At 39.7% G+C, this 13,542-nt stretch overlaps 1 protein-coding gene across 5 annotated transcripts in view; it reads left to right on the top strand.

Moving 5' to 3' along the window:
* The window catches only part of LOC132912449 (hemicentin-2-like), a 547,362-nt gene that overhangs the window by 248,653 nt on the left and 285,167 nt on the right, over positions 1-13,542 (top strand). The window lies entirely within an intron of this gene.

Genomic DNA, 13,542 nt, shown 5'->3' with positions numbered 1-13,542 from the left:
TATGGTGTTCGTCTCCGTTCCCTCCTCGGGGCAAGGTGGGGTCATCTGAACGTGGACGAGACGATCAACGCCGCCGTTCTTCATCACCTGAGTCTGCGCGACGAACGTATCGAGAAATTAGCGCTTACAAGTGACATCAAGACTCTGGACCAATTTTGGACGGAAATGAATGCTTTCCACTACGCGAAGAAGAGGCTGGCGCCTTCGTCAGGAAATCCATCAACGGGCCCCGAAGTTAAACGGCAGAAGCTACCTGACCCCCGGATCAAGTGTCGTCACTGTGGTATTCCCGGGCATAAGATAGCGGAGTGTCGTACGAGAATGAGAACCGAGAGACAGGAGAAAAGCCGACCGGCTGGATCGTCCAAGGTGTCGTGCTTCAAGTGTCGCGGAGAGGGCCACATCGCACCCAACTGCCCGCTGCAGCAGAAAACAAATCGCAACCCCGATAACGAACGTCGAGTCAACTCCTGCGTGGTGGAGTCTTCAACTGGTAAATTAAGCCATCTGGGTGAGTCGTTCTCGTTTTATTTCGATTCTGGAGCCGAATGTTCGCTAATCAAAGAGTCCGTAGCCTCGAAATTTTCCGGCAAAAGAACGACCGACGTAGTAGTAATGCGAGGGATAGGAAATCACCGTATTAATTGCACGTCTCAAATTGCATCCATAGTACGTATTAATGGTTTTGCGTTGGAAATAATTTTTCACATCCTTGCCGACGGCTATCTAAATTACGACATCATGATAGGCCGCGAAATTTTGAGCCAAGGTTTTAACGTAAATATTACCCAAAATAGCCTCAGTATCTGCAGGGCAAAAGCTGCCAATGTTTACAATGTAACCGCCGAAAGTAAAATCGATATTAATGGGGTCGACACCGAGGTGTTCGGTAAAGACAAAGACCGATTGATCTCCATCCTCGAAGAATTTAAAAGTTCATTTATTACGGGTTTCCCGCGTGCACGTGTAAATACGGGACAGTTAGAGATACGTCTGATCGATCCTAATATCACCGTACAAAGAAGCCCCTACAGGCTTAGCGAGGCAGAGCGAAGCATAGTGCGCGAACGAATAAGCGAATTAATTAAGGCAGAAATTATAAGGCCTAGTAACTCACCGTTCGCGAGCCCTATGTTACTCGTAAAGAAGAAGGACGGCTCGGATAGGTTGTGCGTAGATTTTCGAGAGCTAAACAAAAATACGGTCGCGGACCGATATCCTCTACCTCTTATCGCGGATCAAATCGCGAGATTGCAAAGGGCGAAGTACTTCATTAGCCTCGACATGGCCAGCGGGTTCCATCAAATCCCCATTCATCCCAATTCGACAGAATATACAGCGTTTGTCACCCCGACGGGCAATACGAGTATACGACGATGCCGTTTGGATTGAAAAACGCACCGTCCGTTTTCCAGAGGGCTATTCTCAATGCCTTGGGCGGCCTCGCCCACTCGTACGTCGTTGTCTACCTGGATGACGTCCTAATCATCGCTGAATCGGTAGATCAGGCTCTAGAAAGATTACGCATCGTACTAGGTACCCTCGTAAACGCCGGGTTCTCCTTCAATTTTTCGAAGTGTTCCTTTCTCAAGACGTCTGTACTTTATCTCGGGTACGTAGTTCATAACGGAGAAGTTCGCCCAAATCCGGGTAAAATACAAGCCTTGAGTTCTCTACCGGCACCAACGACCGTCGCTCAACTTAGGCAGTTCATAGGTTTAGCCTCCTATTTCCGAAAATTCGTCCCTAAATTTTCGCAGGTAATGAAACCATTATACGCACTTACCTCCGGTATTAAAAACCTAACTTGGACAGATAGACACGAAACCATAAGGCAAAAAATAATTTCCATCCTGACCAACGAGCCGGTGTTGATGATATTTGACCCGAATTACCCGATAGAATTACATACTGACGCTAGTTCGGACGGATACGGCGCTATTTTAATGCACAAAATCGACGGCAGAAACCGAGTAATAGAATATTACAGTAAGAGAACGAGCCCCGCGGAATCCAGATATCATTCATATGAACTAGAGACCCTGGCAGTCGTAAACGCCGTTAAACAGTTTCGCCACTATTTACACGGACGGGAATTTCTCGTTGTCACTGATTGTAACTCGTTAAAAGCAGCTCGTAATAAAGTAAGTCTAAGTGACAGGGTTCATAGGTGGTGGGCTTACTTGCAAACTTTCACTTTCGACATTATGTATCGAGAAGGCAAACGAATGGCCCACGTAGATTTCTTTTCGCGTAATCTTGTAGACACCGACCGCGCCCCCACCAACAAGATCGAAGAAAAGAAAATTAATCTGGCCGAAATCTCGGAAGATTGGCTACTAGCGGAACAACGTCGCGACCCTCAAATTTCTGAAATCGTCAACAAACTGCGAAACGACGAGCTCGCGGAAGACATTGCGAGTACGTATGAGTTACGATCCGGTACCCTTTACCGTAAAATACAAAGGAGAGGCAAGACCCTCTGCCTGCCCATCGTACCAAGAGGTTTTAGGTGGTCCGTCATTAACCACATACACCAGTCAATTATGCACTTAGGTTGGGATAAAACGCTCGAGAAACTGTACGAGTATTACTGGTTCGAAGGGATGGCGAAATATGTTCGCAAATTCGTAGAGAACTGTCATGCTTGTCAGATTTCTAAGGCGAGTTCAGGCAAAGTGCAAGTTGAATTACATCCCATACCTAAGACCAGCATACCTTGGCATACCATTCACGTAGACATAACGGGAAAGCTGAGCGGCAAGAACGACTCGAAAGAATACGTCATTGTCCTGATCGATGCCTTTACCAAATTTGTATACTTACACCACACTCGTAAAATAGACTCACTTAGCACCGTTAAGGCACTTAAGTCCGCCATATTTCTATTCGGCAGTCCCTCTCGGATAATAGCAGATCAAGGGCGATGTTTTACCGGCAAAGAATTTCAAGATTTTTGTAAGGATAGACAAATTAAACTCCACCTAATAGCAACCGGTGCTAGTAGAGCGAATGGACAAGTAGAGCGTACTATGGGTACATTAAAGAATATGTTTACAACGGTAGAAACGACCGGGCGATCATGGCAAGACGCGATCGGCGAAATACAGTTAGCTTTAAATTGCACCACTCATCGTGTGACTAAATCGAGTCCGCTAGAATTATTAATTGGTAAAACAGCGAGACCCTACGGGTTACTACTATCTGAAAATACCGAAGAAAAGGAAATAGATATCTGCAACGTAAGACAACAGGCCATACGAAATATGGAAGATAGCGCTAAGTATGATAAGGAAAGATTCGATAAAACGAAAGCCAAAGTAGTTAAATTCAATCTCGGTGACTTTGTATTAAAGAAAAACGAGGAAAGGAACCAAACGAAACTAGATCCGAAATTTAGCGGTCCATTTGTGATAGCGGAAATTTTGGAAGGAGATAGGTACATTTTAAAAACACTAGACGGCAAACGGTCATATAAATACAGCCATGATAGGTTAAAGAAAATGCCAGATAGTCGCGTTCCTATTGAGTTGGACGTCTGCGGTGATGACGAGAACAGTGACCATGACGATGCGAGTACCTCGGTCCCAGAGGATCATGCTGACCACAGCACTTAGCAGAAAGAGTTTGCATATGCCAGTGTGGCGATATGGCAAAGGACAATGTCTTCATACATGTCCAGTGCGGTAATCAGGTGTCGGATCGAACATAGTGGCTCACATACGCTTACGGGGGGCATACGGCCCAAACAAAGTAAGTGTGGGATCAACACACCGTTACCGAATTCAATTCAAGTATCGTTAACACTACGGAGATAACATCTAACATAGTGTTTGAACAAAAGCTCAGTGTGGTATCATGATCCAGAGAACTGAGGGTCGTCCAGGTGCGAGATCGAGAATGGTCCATCATGTCATTACGCCCAGACTGATGATTCACAAAATGCGACTAGCACTTCGAATATCAATCGTAACGTTACGGATTTCCACTCTCTTTTAACTCTTTCGTTATCAAACGTCCGACCAGAATTTTTGCTGTCAAACTGGACCCTTGACCTATTTTGACACTTAACTAAATTGTAAATAACGACAGTTATATCGAGTCTAACATTGGGAAAATCCAATATTCTAGATACACCCGAGGACGTGTGATAGTCAGGATGGCCGTGTCGGAGATGAAAGGACACCGGGCCCCCCCGTTGGAATTATTTGGAAAAGCCTCAATACTGTAGCATTTACGAAATAACCCAGACACAGTCATTCGTAACTTGAGACAATGAGTTTAGGCTCGAGGCGACAACCGGTCGCCGAGCGTAGCCACGGTCACGGGATGAACGTTCCACCTAACAGAGATATAAAGTAACATAGCTTTCCTTTAAAGAATTGGCAGTACAAACACTTGATAATAAGACTTTCCAACAGCCCCGCAGCTCGCCACACACAGACCCCATTCTTTGGGCCAGATGATCGCCAGATGCCGATGCATCGTTTACAGTTTATGTTCAGATAGCCTGAGGAACCGTTACAAATCTTAGGACCTAGTTAACTAAAGTCCTTCAGATTGACAAACAGTCTTTATTCTATCAGCCTGTAAATCTGTCACCTATTGCGGGAAGTTATGGGAAAGCCTGATTTGGTCACGTACGACGTTGCCTGCTAGGAACTCTCTCTCTAGGGCGGCTAGCATCCTTTTCCAACCGCCAACATAGAAATTGACCAATTAACAGCAGCGCCTATTTCCCTCACCCTCCGAGTGGAGGCTTTCTTTGACGAATCCGATGATCTCGTGCCCTTAGGCACACCCCATCATAGTTTTCCTCTGCAGCGTCGTCGCGACGGAAAGTCATTCTTTTCTGGCAATCCGATTAGCTAAGAGTCAATCAAGCGTTCCTAGTATCACGAGTAGTAAGTTGAGTCCGACTTAGACTTTGAAGCAAAGTATATTCTTTATCCCGTTGACCGTGGATTCGCTATATCGAACCTAGGGCCATTGTCATTAGCGTCCAGCTACCGCGTCCGATTGTCAATCTTGTATCAGCCATACTTGTGTAATAAATATCTGTGCGACAACCATGAACAACACTGGTGAAGATTCATTATACGCCCCTGCCGTCAACCCGACATATATATATATATATATATATATATATATATATATATAATTATATGCATATATACAGATATATATTGTCAATACAATGTTGAAAACCTTAAATATTGACACTAATATTGATTATCTAAACACTCCTCACGACTCATTTTATGAAATCAATTTCAAAAACTGATGGAAAAAGCAACAGATAATTAACGCGTGTAACGTTAAGTTCCTTATAATCTTATTCGTTTCCGGATTAATCACCGATCATTTCACGCTACGGTTAACAATCATCCTTCCAATAAGAATCTATCATAACGTTTATAAAGGAGTGACGAAATATTTGAGCGGAAAATAGCAACGCGGCTGCGGTGAGCCGATAAAAATTCGGCTGCCATGGATTCGGATGCTTAATCCGCGACCATGTCGATTGATAAATTGTAATATACGGGATAGGCGCTGGAAAAATTGAGCCACGGATAGAAGTCGAGCAGGAGGAATGGATGAATCGATGGAGAAAGAAAAAAAGGACAAAAACATCGATGCGTCAAAGAGAGATGAGACGCGTGGAATCGCAGAATAAAATTCAACGGTTCAAGCCGCGTGTTAACTGATTTCAACGTGTAAAACTCAATTTTCGGCGATCGCGTTTCTCGTCTCCTCCATCCCCCAAAAACCTTTAAACGGCGAGAAATTTCATTTGGCTACGTTCAGACAATTAAAAAGCGGAATAACTGGTCGCATTAAACCGATAACGACGAGGATTGTAACAAATCTGTATAAATGGTTTTGTGTACCGCTTGTAGCTTGTACCAGTGAACGACCGAGCTTGTGTGCCAGTTTTCTTCCATTTTTTTCGGCTGTGCTTAATCTTTGGATTTCCGAAATCATTTACATTGACGTTTACGACGGTTTGCTGCCTAGTGGTTGATATTATGTTTGATATTAATAATAACGAAATTTTGTTTCGTCATTGACTGTCATCGATTATGTTAAAGAAAATGATATTTAGTCTGATATAGGTGCATTACGTGCTAAAAGGATTTATTGTAGAAGTATTAGAAATTTGTTAGTAACTATTGTCACTATATGGTCATAATATTCGTGTGATTTCAGAGACGAGTAATTTAGATTATTTATGAAACCACAAGTAAATTTTCGCTTTATCGTTAATCAAGTATTATTAAGTATCAAATTCGGAAGATCTATGATAGAATTATTAAAACTTCGTTAGCAACTACATATTGTGATTGGTCATAAAATGTACAGAATACGTTCATAGTATGAAAAAATTATCTTGTGAAATTCATACGGAAATTTTTCGTAGAAGGTTTCTCGTTAAACTTCAGGTAGCTGCTGTATATACAATGTCGTAACTCGATAAAAAAATGTGCAAATACGTTATGCGGGTAAGTTGTTCAATATTGTTTCAAGTTTGAAATATGATTAACCCAGACTACTAATATTTTGTTGAAAATTTAAAGGCTACGAGATGTAATTGTGACAACATATTCTATATGGTGCTTAAATCGATTTTACCGTTTAAATAACTCTATTAGAAAAGAAACCAATTTATTTTTTGTTTATTTTTAAATGAAAGTATTAATAAACATTTCGAAAAAGATGGAAACAGAAACAGAAAACGAACAGTTATTAACCAGCTTTGATGTTTCATTCTCAAAGGTTATTTCAAAAATGAAAATAAATGTATTTTGCACTGCGAAGAAAAGAATATATCGTTTTGCTTCAATTAATATTTTATAAACATGGATATAAATAAGAATCAAACGTACGATTACACGACATTAATACGAAAATCGCTATTGATTAGCAAGACACATCAAATACCGAAGACATGATATAATAAATCAAAAGTTTAGAAACTAAAGACTTTGTGTAATGATGCTGATAAATGGCGCGAGTTTGTAATAATCATAAATTCCATCGAACGAGATTTTAACAAATCATCGAAGAATTTGCAAGGAACTTTTGATAGATCCTCTATGAATGTTTAACGAACGATTTTCAAAAATATTCTGTTTCGATATATTAGATAAAAACAGAAATTATATATCAGTAATTAATCAGTAATATGTTTTTCCTTATTTCTTAGAATTGTTTTCTAACACACACACATATACATAATAAATGCTTAGATAAAGACATTTTCCATACAAATATTATATAGGTAAATACAACAGATAAATATATAGATAAACGTAAATCAATCAATAATATAAAAAGTAATATATAAAATAATATAAAAATAATTCTAGAAAAAAATAATTATTCAAATTAATGAATAGAATCACGTGAATCCGTAAGTAACAGGAAAAGATCCGAGGACGTGTGATTCCATTTCGTCGTCGCGGACACATGGTAGGGGAAGAGCGACACGAATACCTCATTATGCAAATCCGCCTTAAATCGCGGCCGAAACAGCGTTCATGGGGTGCCATCGAATCACGGTTAACCGCGGGTATTCCACGTATATCTTGAATCGCTGCTGGATGCACGATCGAACCGATCAATGCCTAGCCACCAACGGCTGTTTTATCGTTTACCGTTCCATTCAACGTGTTCTCATGGGCCATCATCCAATATCATCGAAATTGCTCGATGCTCTTGAAGAATCAACGCTGATCACTGAGAAATTGTCGTTGAATAGAGGACCCTTTACTAACAGGACCTTGTTTTTAACTTGATATATCAATTTAGAATCATAAAGTCGTTCGATATTCAAATGAAACAACGCTAGTGGTGGAAGACAAATTCCCACAGAAAATATATTTAACATAACGCACAATAGATCAAGAAAATTAGAAAACCAAGAAAGTGGAAAATACGAAAGAACGCGCTAAGGAAATAGAGAAACGCATAATATAAATATAAAACACAGTATAAACACATCATATAAAACATACAGAAACATTCAAACAAATTTCAGTAATTAAAATTTCAAGCAAGTATTAACAATCAAACGCTGAGTTTTCGACAAAACCGAAGGTAAAACAGTAAGAACGTTTGAAAATAAATAGATGAAGTAAAGAACAAAGCAGAATAATCTCAACATAGAGAATGGAAGAAAAGGAAAGTACGAAATGTATGAAGAATGAAAAGTGAATGTATGAAGGCTGAAATGGCAGGGATGTCAGGGATGTATAACACGTTACGCACAACTGCCCGCTCACGTCTCGTGTAATTGCACGGTCGTAATGCAAAAATCACAGAGACGAAATCGGGGGTTAGAACCGTAGCCCCGTAATTTCTCTATCCCATGTTAGGGGGAATGGGCGGCGGCACGGTGAACGCAATTACGATGTCAAATTACGATGTTTCCTTGGCGGAAAAAAGTCCCGTGGAATCGAGAAGAAATAAAAGAGGAACCGGCACGGAAGTTGGACGTTGTCGCGGAGGAAACAGCTCCCAGAACTTTCATTAGGCGAATCAGAGCTGATTTGCCCGCCGCGATCCCGACGAAAAGTTCGGAGAATTTTGACGGAGGCAGACCGGCTGAGAAGTGCTAGCAACATGAGAACGAAGATGCGATCGGCGAATCGGAAATCCGTTGAAAGAATTTCGATTTAGGTTTGAACTTGAATCGACCGGCGCTAAATTCTTTATTATCGACTTTTTTCTTTATTGACACCGTAAATCGATTTGGCGCGTAATGAGACGTACGTCTCAAAACGTTTGACTCGAGTGGGAAATAGATGTGCCCTAATTGTGAGATCGGATCTGTTTATTTAGGAGTGATTGCTGTAAATACACACTCACTATTTAGGAGTGATTACCTTTAAGTCAGAATTGAAATCAATCATTATAGGTAAGGACAAGGAGTTATATCAATAAAAGAATATCGAATTTTTATATTTTGTTGAGAAAATATTTTAAAGGAACGTTAGTTTTTAGTAACGTGGACTATAATGCAGTGTAATAGATAAAAGTGAGCTAAAAATAACTTGCATCCAAAGTAAGGAAAAAATACTTTTATTTCATTATTCGCTTGTTATCATGTACATAATGTAAGAAATTCAAATTGCAATATAAACATCATCATGACACCTATCCGAGTCTATATTTAAGTTTAACCATAAATTTGTAGTTAATGGAAGTTGCATAATGTAGTGAAAATTTTTCATATTTTTATTTAATTTTTCATAACATTTAATGGAGTCGTGTGACGAAGATTTGAAAATATACAGAGGCTTAAACGGCATACTATAAACTATGGAAGTTTAAGTGTATTACATGTATAAATAATAACAAAAATTGATAGTAACTATTTTCTATAACTAATCCTTTTGACGCTTTAACCCTCTTTCCAATTTTCTTTCTTAAAAACTGTCCCCATATCTCTTACTCAATACCGTTCGAGATATATCGCACACAATATATGTCCGTAACATCATTATTCTGAGTTCTCAAATCTTTATTAAGAAACCAAGAAAATGCGTTGCGCAAGTTCACCGCGAAATTTCCACATAAAGCAAACTCGTCCTGGTACAGGCCGGCGAACTATTCATAAACCGCAAGAACGCGTGACCACCATATTCCTTTCTTCGTTAATTCCCAGGCAAGTTCTGCGACTCCATCGAGACCTTTCCAAGAAGCAATGAAACTCACGCAAAGAACGTCCGCACGTCGTCGTAAGGTGGAAACTGGGGATTTGCATGGAAAGAACGTAGGAGCCAATCCGATGGTTTCTCTGACCTATCCAGGGGGCGAAAGAAGATGCGAGAGAAAAACCTGAGAAGGTGATAGTAGAAAGAAAAAAAGAAAAAATAAAAAAAAAGTACATCCGTATCATTCCCATCGAACGAGCACGAATAATAGCCTAATCACCAATCTCTTTCGTGAGATTGCATCTCTCGGTAGTCACGGAGCAAATCCATTCCGATGGCTGTCTAAGTATCCGAGTAAAGGAACAAGAGTAGCAGATGAGACGGATTTCGAATCAGGCAAATTTCCTGACGCTATTCGCGGATTGCGGCTATCGAGCGGTTGAATGGCAGCGAAGAGCTTCCTTAAGAAGCTCCGTTCAATCAACTTTCCTGGTTATTCTCACTGTTTGAGCGGGAAACGCGCCGCCTTCCTGGCCGTGTCGTAACCCAACCCTCTTTACAGAAGCTGTAAAGACGAGTATCCGCCCCTGTAATCCCTGCCTGTCTTTATATATAGGGATTCACGCCTTTGCCTTTCGTTTCCCCGGTTCCGTTAACAATCGTTTTCATCATTAAATCTATGTATAATATAGGTGGCAAATTTATCAAAATATTATGGAAGTAGATAAAGGATTTTTATGCGAATTCATGTTTCAACGAAGTAACTACAATAGATAAAGTGACGCTGTATGCAAATTTGTTTCGTTTCCTAGATCTGATGATGAATATTTTGCTTCACTTTCATCGTATTGTATTTGTACACATTTCCTCTGATAATGTTACCATAATCATTCTAATCATTGCGACTGTCTACCTGTTAACATCCAGAACTTCAGAAAGTAAAACGAAAACCTTGCACACACATTTCTCACAAAAAATTAATTATGACTCCAACATAAAACACGAGCAGATTATTTAATGTTCAGATTGGAAGTTCGTTTTAACGTTGCAGTCATCGAATTGGAGTTACCACAGGTCTCGAAACTGGAAAATCGTTCAGGCCGTTGAAAATCTGCGTTGAATCGTCCATAATTACGGGATAGGAGGAATTAACCGGCGAATTAGTCGGGTGACAATCGTCGGATAATAGACGGTCAGGTCGAATGATTTGCGACTAATTGGACGACATGAAATTTCGTGGTTATCGCCGCGTGGGCGGATCTTCTTTTCGCGAGAAAATTGCTACGTGCATGAAAATTAACCGGGGCGATCGTACGTGAACAAGTTAATTTTATTAGACGGAGGAAAAAATTGGAAGGTTACCTCGTAGGTGGGGGATGAGTAAATTGAAATGTGAGAATATCGGGGGAAACGAATACGTCCCGCGATGCTTTTTGGCGGGTAATTTCCGTGAAACACTTAACGCCACGTATTTTTCATTAGGATAATGGGACCGCTAAATCGAGAGTGTTTATCGTTGCGTTTTAATTACTTCCTGCAAATGGTGCAATTAACGGCCTGGTAACTGTTCGAGCCACTTATCGTGCTTTCGATTCGTTTGGTTATTTCTTTGGAATGGAGTAGGAAGAGTGGTTAAAAAGGATGGAAGTGTTTTTATTCGTTACAGATATTTTTATGTTACAGATTATGGATGTTTATACAAATTGGTATTTTTATGGACTCAAGTAAACAAATAGAAATTGAGAATAGATTTATCTCATTCGCTACATATTATAATAAATATTCCTTTTTAAATTGATTATATATTGGAGATATATCGAGTCATCTATTTTTATCTACTTTTGTTTAAAAGAGTTGTATACCCAAACTTGTTTGGGAGACTTGCTCGCAGAGAAACATATTTTTTATTTCAATTTAAAAGCTGCTAATGAAATTATTAAACAAATACATACAAACGATGAGATAAAATATTGCTAATTAAAACAGAAAATTATACAAAAAACAAATAAGCAATCACATCCATCAAACTATATGGAACGATTGAAATTCCCATTCACACGTGAGTATATCATTAAAGGCACGCTCGCGTCCCATTTTTCATTCGACATCTTCCCTTTTCACGCAAGTCCTTCAAAGGGCCATTGTATTTACCAATCATGCATTCACTGTAAAACAATGCCCCTGAAATACGCGATAAACTCTATGAATATCGAATACAATTCCATTAATCACTATCGCGTTCCATTAGTTACCAGTCATTAGCAATATATAATTCCTGAAATTCGATGCAACCTCCAATTTTCCACAAAACGTCCAGCCTCTCACTTTCCCTAAGGATCAGACAAAAAAACAAAATATATATCTAGATTCCGTCTTATTAAATTATGTTTACAAAAATATACAAATATAATCGCATACGAATCCACAGTCTACTTGTAGCAGTGCTAATGAAAATTGAAAATTATAGAACTGTACACTTTTATGACCCTATACAGGGAGTCTTGGTGTTTCCTGACCAAACGTTATCGGTATTTTCTAAAGGTCAAGGTACGAAAAAAATATCATGTGAATATAATGTATTATTGAAAGCATCGTTGATAGGTTATAACAAAACAATGATATTATATTCATAGCGTTACTACGGTACAAAGTATGAATAAATGCAATTTTTGCTTCTGCCAATCTTACATTGTCAGAAATTCTGAACATTTTGTAATGGAGTTGTAGTTGGAGATAGAAGTATTACGATATCTCCTGATTATTACTACATATAAATGTTTCTGATCAATTCGTATCTTCTAGGATAGTAACGCATATCCGTGTTATAACGTCACATTTCGCACATCGTCTTTTTGTTACAATTCTTTAAAAATGCTTCTAATGGTACATATTTATATGACATTTTTTCCTTATCTTGACTTACAGAATACACTGACAACGTTTGGTCGGAAGAAACTTGTACATTGTAACTCATCTAATAAATACAATCTAAATAATATAACCGCCTTATCGTTGCCAAACCCTTTGATTGGTGCCTCATTTTAAGAGAACAGATTCGAGATTCGCAGACAGTCAATGGTACAATGACATCGACACGCGTGTGGATCGTACGCGGGTCGATTATAATTGCGGCGAGTGAACTAACCAGCAAATTAGTCGGCTGACAAGCGTCGGGTAATAGATGCAGGAGGAAACTGAAACCGGATGATTCATGCTTGATTGGACGGCGCGAGACGCTTGGTTGCCCGTCACTAACAATAGACTGCATAATTCCCTCGAATGAGATATGCCGTGTCTGAATGGATCCGAAGGCCTCGTTCCGCGGGAGAATATCATACGCCGTCATTCAATCCTCGATCCACCTACCAATTATTAGAAAAGAATCGTAGGCTGTAGTGTGACGGATCTGGACCCCTGGCCTCGCTAATCATGAATATTGTTCGACGATCAACGACCGGTCAGACATCCAGCTCGGAATGCACAAGCTGGAAACAAGCGAAGACACTAATGACGTCCAATCTAACCATGATGGACGTTCGCTGTCACTGGTTTTGTGACTTGTTGACTCTGTTCAACGGAGAGGTGAGATATGCGCTAGTATGCTAAAGGATGATTAGCGGTAATTTGGTTTACGTTGATTTTATTTATTAGGTGTATATATGATGGCTCATGGAGGATGATTTAGGGGCTGGTTTGATTTGATGAATTTGTGGTCGAAGCGAGTGTTACGATAAAGGAATTAAATTACGTGCAATATTTGGTAGAATGAGAGTAATATTGTTGCGGCGAAAGTTGGGTTCTGTGTGAGTTCAGTTTCTTGCGTAGAAAGTATGTTAAAACATTATGAGCTTAGAAGCTAGATCGATCGATTTTACTTTTTATA

The sequence above is a fragment of the Bombus pascuorum genome, chromosome 12, assembly GCF_905332965.1.
Source record: "Bombus pascuorum chromosome 12, iyBomPasc1.1, whole genome shotgun sequence".
Taxonomy (NCBI): Eukaryota; Metazoa; Arthropoda; class Insecta; order Hymenoptera; family Apidae; genus Bombus; species Bombus pascuorum.
Note: the sequence above shows the minus strand (reverse complement) of the source record. Positions and strands in the feature narration are given on the sequence as shown.